Source organism: Mus caroli, unplaced genomic scaffold (assembly GCF_978045245.1).
Source record: "Mus caroli unplaced genomic scaffold, Mus_caroli_1 scaffold_20, whole genome shotgun sequence".
Classification (NCBI taxonomy): domain Eukaryota; kingdom Metazoa; phylum Chordata; class Mammalia; order Rodentia; family Muridae; genus Mus; species Mus caroli.
The window spans coordinates 31219159-31231962 of record NW_028227275.1 but is presented as its reverse complement, the minus strand read 5'-3'; the positions used below and the strand labels follow the sequence as shown (position 1 = coordinate 31231962).

General features: G+C 37.3%; 1 protein-coding gene across 4 annotated transcripts in view; it reads right to left on the bottom strand.

Annotated features, from left to right (window-relative positions):
- Positions 1-12804, bottom strand: part of Brd10 (bromodomain containing 10) — a 94188-nt gene that overhangs the window by 79752 nt on the left and 1632 nt on the right. The gene's annotated exons all lie outside the window — the stretch shown is intronic.

The following is a 12804-nucleotide window of genomic DNA, read 5'->3' as shown; positions in this document are numbered from 1 at the left end:
AAAGGAACTACCTACAGATCAAGGAAAACCCAGAAGAAGAATACTGAAAAGATGAGTTGAGGAGTAACTTAAAAATTCAAAAACAGAGAGCAAAGTTTAATTGGTAAGCAATCTAAACTCTTTAATTTCCAAATGGACTGAGAAAGAACAAAGCCAAGGATTGAGAAGGAAGGCATTCATCTTAGAAACTTCAAAGACAACTTCAGTAGAGACTACTGCAGAGACCCTTCAAGTTAAACATTTCTATGCCTTATTTATTGAAACAGCAGCAGATCAATAAAAATACTGCCCACAACTGAAGACAGACGATCCTCTAAGTTTTCAAAGCACACATTGTGAGCTTTGTACAAGGAGATAAATACCCATGATACAGCTCACAGACTGTAGGAGACTTAACAAGAAAGAAGACCCAAGTGTGGATTCCTGAAACCCACTTAACAAGGGGAACAAAATAGTCATGGGAGGCAGAGGGAAAGAGGAAGGAACCTGGTGGGAGAGTAGAGTGGGAAGGGTTTGGAAAGGAGGGGCAGGATCAGGTATGGGGAGAGACAGAAGGGGTACCCAGAGGGCCAGGAGAATGAATCGAAATATGCATCAGGGAGGTTAGGGGTTAGAGGGAACCTCTAGAAAGTCCTGGGATATGAGAGTCTACTAGGACTCAATGAGGATGACGTTAGCCAAAATGCCCAACAGTGGGGAGAAAGAACTGGAAGAGACCACCTTCAACAGATAGACATGACTCCCAGTTGAGGCAGGGGGCTACCTACCTATCTTCAAAATTTTTAACCCAGAATTGTTCCTGTTTAAAGGAAATGCAGGAACAAAAATGGAGCAGACAGAAAGGAAGGCCACCCAGTGACCAGCCCAACTTAGGGTCTATCCTATAGGTGCACACCAAACCCTGACCCTATTACTGATGCTATATTATGCTTACAGACAAGAGCCTGGCATGGCTGTCCTCTGAGTGGCTCTACCATTAGCTGACTGAGACAGATGCATATACTTACAGCCAACCATTGGATTGAGGTTGGGGATCAATATGAAAGAGTTAGGGGATGGCAACCCCATAGGAAGAATAGCATAACTAACCTGGACCCCCTCAGAACTCCCAAAGACTAAGCCAAAAAACAAGGAGCACACATGGGCTGGTTTGTGGCCCCAGGCACATATGTAGCAGAGGTTTGCCTTGTATAGACTCAGTGAGAGAGGATGCACTTAATCCTGTGGAAACTTGATGCCCCAGGGAAGAGGGATGCTGGTAGGGGTGAATGGGAGGGTCGGCCGGGTAGGGAAGCACCCTCTCAGGTAGGAAGGGATAGGGTGAAGAACTCGGGGAGGTAGGACCAGGAAGGGGGGCAACTTTTGGAATGTAAATACATAGAATAATTTAATAATAAAAAAAGAGCCAGGCAGATTTCTGAGTTCAAAACCAGCCTGGTCTACAGAGTGAGTTCCAGGACAGCCAGGGCTATACAGAGAAACCCTGTCTCGAACCACCACCACCACTACCCCCCCAAAAAGAAAGAAAGTTATGGTTGAGAGAAAACCACACATTTTGATTAAATTAAATCTAAGTCTCCATTTTGTTTACTTGAGTTTAAAGTACATTGGTAAGCCTAAAGCTGTTAACTTTTATATAAAACTACTGTCTGAACAGTGCCTTACCAACCTTGGCAAGTTTGATTTCTAGTTAGCTCTCCCAAACATATTACTACTGCTTAGAGCAATTCCTTGCCACACGGAATAATTCAAGAGGTTTCAGTGCAGGTAGAACATAAATAAGCTCATTGCTAAGTGAGTTACTAACTCACTGTCCAAATACGTCTGCATTATCTAAAAGATACTTGAATAGTAATGAGTTCCAAAGGAGGCAGGCAGGTATCTTAGCTCCCAGGCCCTGGCTCTTCTCTTTATCTACCAAGCTATATATCTAGAAGAGTTTGAAATAGTAGACTATAAATTCAGGAAACTCCTATTAGGATAATGGCACAAAGACACACAGGAAAACTCAAGTTTTGCCTTTGCCAGATTAAAGTAACAAGTCTTAACAAAGTAGTAGGAACCTAGCAAAAGCTAACAACAAAACTGACATTAGAAGGATATGTCAATTAAATTTTGTGATATTTACAGAAAATACCTAATGCTCAAACTGGTTTTCTTCTTATCTTTTATTTCACAAACAAGAATACCATTTATCTTCTCTACAAACCAGTAATTTATATGGTTTTCTTATATATTTCTTGTGCCAAATGACTAAAATGTGAGTTTTTACAAATGCCCAATCTATCAAGTTACTAAAAAGAAAAACTGCTTATAGAAAAATAGAAGAAAAGTAACTCCAGGTAAAATACCTGTTTTGATGGAGGACCCATTTTACCAGATGTTAAAGGATTTTAGAGTCTGAAGAGGACTCCTCACTCAGTAAAAAGCGCTTGTTTTGCAAACCTGAGGGCCTAATTTTACCATGAAAGCCCAGGTAAGAAAATCTGGGTGGGGCAATATATACCTGTAATCCCAGCATTACGGACAAAGGCGAATCCTGGGCTTGGTGTTCACTAGTCTAGGCCTGCCTCAAAAGAGGGGGACATTGTCCCTGAGGATGACACCTAAGTTGTCCTCCGGCCTCCACACACATACATGCATGCATACTCTCTCTCTCCCTCTCTCCTAAACACACACAAAAAGAAATTTAAAATCACAAAATTAAAGGAATACAAATGAATAAAGATCAGCAACAGAGTGGAGAGTTCAAAATACACCCAGGATGTTATCATCAAGACAGTATTTCAAAACAATGGAGGAAAGTGATGTTGCAACAACTGGTTGCACATAACAATAACAAAACAGCTGGAATTCAACTTCATTTTTTGACTAACAAATTCTAAATAGACCCACTCATTTTTTCATCTTATTTATGCTTTCATTCGTCATTAGACACTCATAGGTAGTATGGCTAGGAACTGGTACAACTGCTGTAGTAAAGATATACGAAATCAAAGTAAGCAAATATACATAAGTTGTAAGTTATATACTCTTAGTCAGTCAAGATTAATTTCTCTGAGGAAGTGACAGCGGGAGCCAACCATGCAAAACCAAACCAAAATAACAACAAAAAAAAATTAGTAATATATGTTCAAAATAAAAGATCAAGTACAAAGGCCATGAGATGAGAAATGGGTTTAGGGGGTGGTGAGATGGCTTGTTGTCAAGCCAAATGCCCCAAGTTTGATCCCCAGAACCCATGTGATTGAAATTGAGAGAACCTCCTCTCCCCAGCTTGCCCTCTTCTGTCCTCCACTCTAGAGCCACAGCACCCAGATACTAAATAAATGAGACGTCAGTGGGGAGGGTGGAGAAGTGGTTTGGCAGACATGGTAGAGAACAGGGTCAAATTCTTTAATATACCCAAATGCCAGTGAAGCACCTAGCCCGAAGAGCACTTACTATTTTCTCTCAACATATATTTTTAAATGGTTGATGGACAGAAAATGAACTCAAAGGAAAATGAAACTAGGAAACTACAAGTAAGAAATGGTAATGGTTGAACTTAAGCAGCAACATTAGAAATACATAAGCTCAGAATTAATTGACATTTTTAATAAGGGAAATAAATGAAATGGAAGAAACTCGAAAACACAAAGCAACAGTAAAACTATCAGTACTACCATAAAAGGTTTAAACATGCTTGAAATGGTTATTAGATACCAGTTAGATATAAGAAACAACTGTGGTCTCAAAACAGTAACAGACTGTACTGCTGGTGAGAGTCTCCATGTAAAGTGTGCATGTGCGTGCAATATAGATATTTATACAAATGCCACGCCTGTGTGTAGGTATGCGGAGAGCAGAGGTTGACCTCTGGTATATTTTCAATTGCCTTTCCCCTATTTTCTAAGACAGGCTACTGAACCTGGAGCTTTCTAACTGGCTAGACTGGTTGGTCTGTTGAGCTCCTCAGCATCCTCCCATCTCTGCTTCCCAGTACTGGGATTACAGGAAAGCATTGCCATTCCTAGTTTTTATGTGAGTGCTGAGGTTCTTAATTTATCAACAAGCACCTTATCTCCTGAGCCAACTCCCTAGGTCAAGACTTCTTAGAAACATTTTACATCTTTCTTATACCATTTAGCTTTTGCTACCAGATATACATATCATTTCTTAAATTAAAAATAATTGATAATGTAAACATTAATCACTGAATTACTACTTAGTTTCTTTAGATTTCCATAACCGTTATTTTATGTATACTGCTGTTGGTTTGGCTTTTGAGACAAGGTCTCACTGTGTAACTCTGGGTAGCCTGTAACTCCCTATGTAGACCAGGCTCTTCTCCAACTCAGAGATCCACTTCCCTTGTCCTCCCATCTACTAGAAATAAAAACATATGCCACTATGCCTGGCCTGCGTTATCATTTTTAATACTATTACAAATACTGTCAATCCTACAACACTAGGTCTCTAGCCCCTATGCCCTGACGTTCCTTATAACCACACCCTCTCCAGTCTGTCTCTCAGTAGACTCCCTTTTCTCGATCCCCACACCTTTGCAACACAGCACAGTGGTTAAATACTGTTAAGCCAAAGCACCTGCATTCCTACTCAGGTCCTGCCACTAATTAGTCTGGGTAAACTAATCTTTTAGTACCCAATATTTCCATTTGTAAAACAGTTCATGAAATCAGAAACTACCTTTCTTAAGGATTCTATTTTATGTTTATATGTGAGTGCTTACATGTATGCATGTGTAATGTGTGTCAGAGCCCAAAGAAGCCAGAAAATGGTACTAGATGCCCCAGAACTGGAGTTCAAGTTGGTATTGAACTCCCTGATGTGGATGCAGGAAGCAGAACTGGGATCCTGCCTCTGCAAAAGCAACTCGTGTTTCTCTCCTGTGAATCATCTCTCCAGTCTCTTAATAAGGATCTCAAGAGCTATGAGAACAACAATGTATGTAGTGTCTTGCTAACACGGTTGCAGTGACAATAAATGTTAATTAGTGTTAAAATAATCTTAAAATGTTATTTTAAAACTTTTGCTAAGATTTTATATATTACAGGTAACCAAGACAGGCTTTTTCTATTTTCTTTTTCTAGACCAGTGGTTCTCAACCTGTGAGCTGAGACCTATTAGGGGTTGGTGGGTGGAGCTATAACCGACCTTTTCACAGGATTTGCTTATCAGACATCCTGTGTATCAGATATTTTATATAATGACTCATAACAGTAGCAACATTACAGTTATGCAGTATCAACAAAAATAAACTTACGGTTGGGGTCACCCACGACATGAGGAACTGTATTAAAGGGTCAGAGCATTTAGAAGGTTGAGAACCATCTCTCTAGACTGATAAACCAATCTTGAGAGTACTGTTATAAATTAGAATGAATGAGAAAAATACAATCAAACTAGCTAACTCTGTATGACCTCAAATACCAAACTTTGTAAGGTATAGTTTTACTGATAATTCCTTTAAAAATCATCATGGTGTGATTGATGGCATCAACTTAGTCAAAGTGGTTTTCTTTTCTCTCTTAGAAGCTCTATTAGTTCCTTTTCTATGTTATGTGAAGAAATACCCAACAAAAGCAACTTAAGGAAATGAGGGATGGCTGGCTCACAGTTTGAGGGTACAGTCCATCACAGCAGGCAAAGTATGTCAGCAGGAATCTGAGACAGAAAGTCACACTGGACCCACAGACAGGAAACAGAGACATGAATGACGTTACTCAGCTCACTTCTCTTCTTATTCAGTCTAGACTCTAGCACACATAACTATACACTGCTTTAAAAAAAAAAGGATAAGAGTCTCACTGTATAGCTCTCACTGATATGAGATCTTTGAAATCCTTCTGCTAACATACTGCATCAAAGCAAATACCAACATCCCCAGCCCATAGTACCTTTTATTATATACACACGTGTACATCTGTTGGTTACTTCCTCCCTCCTCTCCTCACTCCCTCTTTAGATGGACAGCTGAACCTACCAGCACCTTGCACAAGGCAGGCAAGGTCAGTGTCACGCTCTCCAAGCCCTCTCAGCAGGGTCTCACTAAACTGGCTAACCTAATTTCAAACATGAATTTTATCAGGCTTCTAAAAACTGTAATTCATTCCTTGAGAAGAGAGTATGAAGCCTTTTTTCAACTCAAGTAATTACTAAAATTCTTTGTTTTTAAAGAGCCACTTACTTTTTATTTCAAGTGAATAGTCACAAAAGTTAAATAGCAGCACACCAAGTAGGAAAAATTCCTGTGCTCAGAGAGAAATGATTATATATGACATAAATGGAATGACTTTCATTAAGTTGCAAAACAAAACCCTATTAAGAACAAAGCACATTAAAGGTGATAGTGACCCAAAAGAGGAAAGTGACTTAAGAAAGAATGGTCAGGAAGTCTCAGATCAGGCAGCATCAGAGAAGAAAATAAAGAGAGTCAAGGACAAATGTATTTGTAGTATATTTTAAGCACACACACAGATATCCAAAGCAAACATAAAATGTCTTTTGTTGATTATTTTCTAGTATTTTCATCTTCTAATTTAAAATTTTCATATATGTCAAAAACACTTTTTGTAACTACAGGAAAAATATGTAATGAGTTTTTTTAAATGTCCTGTTTCCTTCTGTATGAAATGAAATGGAGTCTTCTTTTTTAGGACAAACCTGAGAAAATACCCTGATCTGTCTTTGTAGAAATAGTTTATTTAGTAAAATTTCAAAAAGATTTTTTTTTCTAGTTTTGGAATTTACCTGCCTCTATGATCAAGCACTAAAATCAAGAGTATGTCCCACCAACTCTGGTATAGTATTTTTTTTTCTTTCTTTTCTCTTTCTCTCTTTCTTCTTTTCTTTTTTTCTTTCCTTTCCTTTCCTTTTTCCTTTTTCCTCTTTCTTTCCTCTTTCCTTTCCCTTTTCTTTCTTTCTTTCTTTCTTTCTTTCTCTCTCTCTCTCTCTCTCTCTCTCTCTCTCTCTCTCTCTCTCTCTCTTTCTTTCTTTCTTTCTTTCTTTCTTTCTTTCAGGCAGGGACTCATAGAGCCTATCAGGCTTTGAATTTATTCTCCTACCTTGACCTTCCATATGCAGAAACTACAGGCATGAGCAATCAGGCTTGCCTAAAAAGCAATTTTCAAAACAAAACTCTGAGCCAGTAAGATTGCTTTGCAGGTAAGGCTGCTGGTCTAAGCTTTATCCCTAAGACACACATGATGGGAAGAGAAAGCTCAGTCCCTCAAGCTGCTCTCAGCCCTCTACAAGGTGCCGTGTGTGTGCACAAATACACATAAACATACAAATAAATAAATACAATAAAATATAAAAAATAAAAATGAAAGCATGAAATGCTACTGGGAAAAGTGCGTGTTTATGGAAAAGATTTGCTGTCGCTCAAAAAGGCTGAGAATATATACTACCACAAAAGTCATATAATGTGGTAGTAGATTATAATTTATTCTTTTTTAAAAGAATTGTGTATGTGTGTGTGTGTTTGTGTGTATGCATAGGTTAGTGCAGACATGAATCCATCCATAGGCCAGCAATCAAGGCTGGTGTCTTTCTTCATCACACAATTTTTATTTACTTTCTTTTATGTGTACAAGTGTTTTACCTAAATGTATATATGTGCACAATATGTGCATCCCTAGTGCCCAGAAAGGCCATAAGACAACATCGGATCTTTTAGAACTACGTACGGTTGTGGAACCACCATGTGGGTGCTTGGGATCAAACCTGAGTCTTCTGCAAGAGCAACAAGTGTTCTTAACACCAAGCCATCTTTCTAATCATCTCTACCTCGTGTTTTGAGGCAAGGTCTCTCCCTGAACCCAGAGCTTACCACCAACTGGCTACACTGGCCGGCCAGCAAGCCTTGGGAGCCTGCCTGTCTCTGCACTGCCCTTCCTCCCTTCCAGGGCCACCATACCCAGCTTTTACAAGTTGGAGAGCCACACTCAGATCCTTACGACCCCTTTAATGGTAGGTGTTTATTAACCTCTTTATCTTTCTAACCCAATTTTTCCCTTTAAAATTATTTTTCTTAGCATGTATTAATTGTACAATGGTGTTTTATTATAACAGTTCCATATGTGAATATAAATGAATATGACCTCCATCACCTCTAACTCTCCTTTACTTTCGCCCTCTCACATGCCTAATAATCCAACTTTTACTTTCATGATATGCCCTACACCATTATATATACAAGAAAAACATCATATGATGATTTGTCTTTGTGAGACTAGATTAGATTAGAATTTTTTTCAATTGCTAACCTGGAAGTCTTTTGCAAAATAAAGCTGTAGTTCTACAAATTAGGATGCTATCATTTGAAACAAAATTTATCTTTAACAAATGGAATGTATCTAAAGAAGAGGCTATCTTTGAGAAAAGAAGATCCCAAGCAAATGTCACGTACTAAATTACCAATTCAAACACTTCCTGCATTTTATCTCTTAGCTCTGCTCTTCACTGAATTTTAACATAAAAGACAAACTTCACAGAAGAACAACACTTGTAAGGTGAAGCAGTTCTATTTTCTTTATTCACCATTTTAATCTTTTAGTGCATTCCAACACCAAAAGGAACAAATGTGAACTCTAAGGCACACTAACATTTAAAAAATAGTACCCAAAGAGTTATTTCTATCTGCAAATACTTTCAGAAGTCTTTACTCAAAACCTTTAGGCAGTAAAATTTGTATTCAATCCTTAGTACTAGCTATTTTAAATCTTTAAAACTGCACCTAGAAAACTCGTAGGTTTTATATTCTGAGTGAAATTAAAAAACAAAAACCAAAAAGAAACAACTGCAATGCATGGTCATTGCAGAAAAGGCAAGAGAGTAGAAGGACAATTCAAACACCTGCAATGCCACGGTATAGCTACAACTCCATATCAAGTACACTGCATCACAGCCCTGACGGTGCACACTCAAACCCAACTTTTTACCTATATAGTGTATTCAAATTTGTAAACATTACTTTTTCATAAAACTTTCAACATACAAAATAGCAAGTTTACTATATAAACTTCAGGAATACGAGCAGAACCTTTTTTTAAGGGGCAAAGGATGTAGCTTAGCTGGCACAGTGCCTTTCTAGCATGCACAAAAGCCCTGGGGTTCAATCCCTAGCACTACAGTGAATTCAAGGTCAGCTTAGGGTACTCAAGACTCCGTGGAAAGGAAAGGAAAAAGAGTGGCCGATAAATCTAGCAACTTTCTACTTAGCAATAACCATAACTGATTCTTTTTTTTCTCGTTTCAATGTATATACATTCAATATCCTCAGATCTAAGCATGAGTAATTCTAGAACATTTACAAGTCTCAGGTGGAAGGTGATACAGCCAAAGGTTTGGGTAGATAATATTACCTACCACTGAGATTTGTTAGTCTTTCCTGCTAAAGCAAAACAAACAAAGGTCAGGTAATTTAATAAGAATGTTAAGGATCTGTAATATTATACAAGGTTGTGGACACCAAAAAATGATTATTTGTTTTGAGTAATTCTAATTTTAAGAAAATAGTCTAAAAGTGATCTGAAAGCTAAAATACAATTATAAAATGGAATAAAACTTTTAAAAATTGTTTTTCTCAGGTACTTGGCCATAGTACCAGAGCTTACAACCATACTGATAGGCTACAAAGTAAAAATACACTGTTCTCTCCCAAGGCATTTTTATTTTAAGAAATCTACAATATTCTCAAATATTTTCAAGTGAAACAAACTTTAGAAAAAGTTTACAGTACTGAAATAATACCTTTTATTGGTGCCATAATATACTCTTCCTAGCCTTCTATCAAGCTGCCCAGCTTTCAATATATGGTATATACATTTTAATCATAAACATTTTTTAAAAAATGGTTTTAGAGCTTTATTGTAGAAAGGCAGAGAGAAAGAGAGAAGGTAGAAAGAGAGAGGCTGGTTATGGCCATGTGAAGGGTGGGGGGAAGGGAGGGGGTTAACCACAATCTTTTATAAGGCTCCCAAAAGGCTGCTAAAGATCAACAATTCGCATATAAAGTTCTGCCTTGGTACCCTTGTCCAACACTATACTCTCCTGTCTCCAGATCTGTGTGTTTCTCTTCACCTATCAACCTGATGGAACAAGATAATGTTTACCAATATATCCAGAGGATTTTATGTACTATCTAGTACTGAACTACTCAAATACACATTCAATGATATCAATTTCATCTAGCTCAGAACTACAATGTCTTGAATAAGACATAAGATATTTTAAACTTCACCCCTGTCCACGCCGTAGTTTATACAATGTCTATATACCTCTAACACTCTAGAACACAGCTCATCACAGTATTCCCAAAATATGTTCCCATGGAATACATAAGAGTACTTTATAAGCTAAGCCAAGATTTCAAGTCAATTCCATCAAGTAAATTCAGAAAATTTATACTATCAACTAATCTAGTTTATCATCACTGTCACTGAATGGATGATGAAACAGATCTGCTCTAACTTGTTCACAATACCAGTACCACTAGGCTGCTCACTAATGATCATGTGGCTCCTCTTTACCTAATACCTCATCAACTGCTTAACAGAAAGCTCAAGAGTGTATGTAGCAGCTCAAAATAAAACAACTTTTTTACATGTCTTTATGGAAGGGCTCAGAGGGCGACTTTCAGGAGTCAGTTCTTTCCCTCTACTCTATCACAGGAGTCCAGGGATCAAATCCAGGTCTCAAGCCTGGCAGCAAATATTTTTTCCCACGGAGTATTCTTGTCAGCCCCATATATGCAGCAACTTTAAAGTAATTTTTACCATTTGAAAATAATAACTCAGTGTCTAAGAAATATACATCAGAAGACAAAACTTAGATAACGTGATATTTGTTTAATGACTAACATACCACACACCACTTTAAGATACTCATAAGGTCATCTCTTTTCCGAAAATCATAATCACATAAAGTCTGTAAAATATTGTTCTTGAACATCTATATATCCAACCTATATTCTAAGAAGCTGTAGCTTTCACTCAGTTCTGCCCACTCAAAATACTTGCTAAGTTATGACTCAGACTTTAAGCTAATATAAAAAAGAAAAAATTTTAGTATCCACAGATAGAGTCTAGCACTTACAACGTGTTTGTATACATCAAATACTGGCACAAAAACACGAGGGACTCAAAATTATCTATTTGAGACTATCACATTACTTTTGCTACTAAAACACATGAATTTTTATTTCTTTTGGCCTAATAAATCAGAGACATCTATTTTTTTATTAACTTTACAACATTGCTAGTTTAAATTCTAAGTGTAGACCTCATGGGGCTATTTCTGAGCATAAGCTATTAGGAATAATGATATTTATACATTTTTCTGCAAAATAGAAATAACCTGTCATTTTGTAGACAAAGATTTGTTATGCACACAGTAATTTTGAATATATCTATAGTTGCGCTGTATATACATGCTACCCTTTAGAACTTCCATAGAGTTATCCTGTCTCATTCTATGTGCTGCTTTGGCCATCTGTAAAACTAGGTGAATGACAAAAACTCTAAGGTTCCTTCTGTGTTTCAAATCCTGTGACATCAGTTTGGAGTATATTTAGCTATTTAAAAATAATGACATGTGGGACTGGGGAGTGGCTCAGATGATTAAGAGCACATACTACTCCCTCCCAGAGGACCAGTGTTTGATTCCTAGCACTCACCTCGGGTGGCTCACAAACACCTGTAACCAGCTCCAGTGACTCTGACAAACTGTGGCCTTCACAGGCACCTGCACTCACATGCATATAAGCCCTCTGCCACAAGTTAAAAAATAAATCTTTTTAAAAAGTTTTTAAAATTTATGACATTTGAATGGACTGCTTTTTAAATATGTGCCATTTCCACTACACTGCACTGTAAAGAGTAACAAACACAGTTAAAAAAAAAATCACCAAATAATAACATTAAACAAACAAAGCTAATTTGTAAACACTTAACCTATTACCAAATAATTCTACTTCACTGCAGAAACAACTTTGTCTGTTTAAAGAGAATCTGCCTTTTAATGAGTAAACACTCACTGTATTATTCTTTTAGTGAAATTAGTAATAAATTTTAAAATAGTATATGAGAAGCCAAAGACAAATGAATAACAGATTTTATACATTTCATACAATACCAAGTCCAGATTTGAGATAATATTCATTTTATTGTGCTTAATACATTGAGTTACATGACCTATATTATTGACTTTGTTTAAAAAAAAAAAAACCTCATTTAGTCCTCACAGCAACCTTTTTAGTAGATACTATTTTATAGACCCTATTTTATAGACAAGCAAACAGGTCAAAAAAGTCAATCAGTCAAGTTCAGCCCGGTAATAAAACTCAAACCCCCATTCCAGGAGCTGAAAAGCTGACTTCGCACTTAACAGCCCTTGATGCCCAATCAAGAGGACTTGAGTTCAGATCCTATTACCATGGAACCAACCTGTAACCCCTGTTCCAAAGGAGATGAAGACTGGAGGCTGGCTGGGGCTTGCCAGCTTCCAGTCTCTTAAAAAAAAAATGCAAATCTCACGTTTTCCCAAAGGAAAAAATGTAGAGTGATAGTGGCCACCAGACACTTTCTTCTGATTTCCACTGCATGATCATGCCCCCCCCCCCACAGTGCACATACACTCTCTCATACACACAAAATAAAAAATCCTGGTAATTAATTAATCTACTTTAATTAACATTTCTAATATTTTAAAACTTTTCCATTACTGAAAAAGTTAAATTAACTGGGTTCATGTTCACTATATACTGATTATTGTATAAAATACCTTCAGTGTCCTATGTTA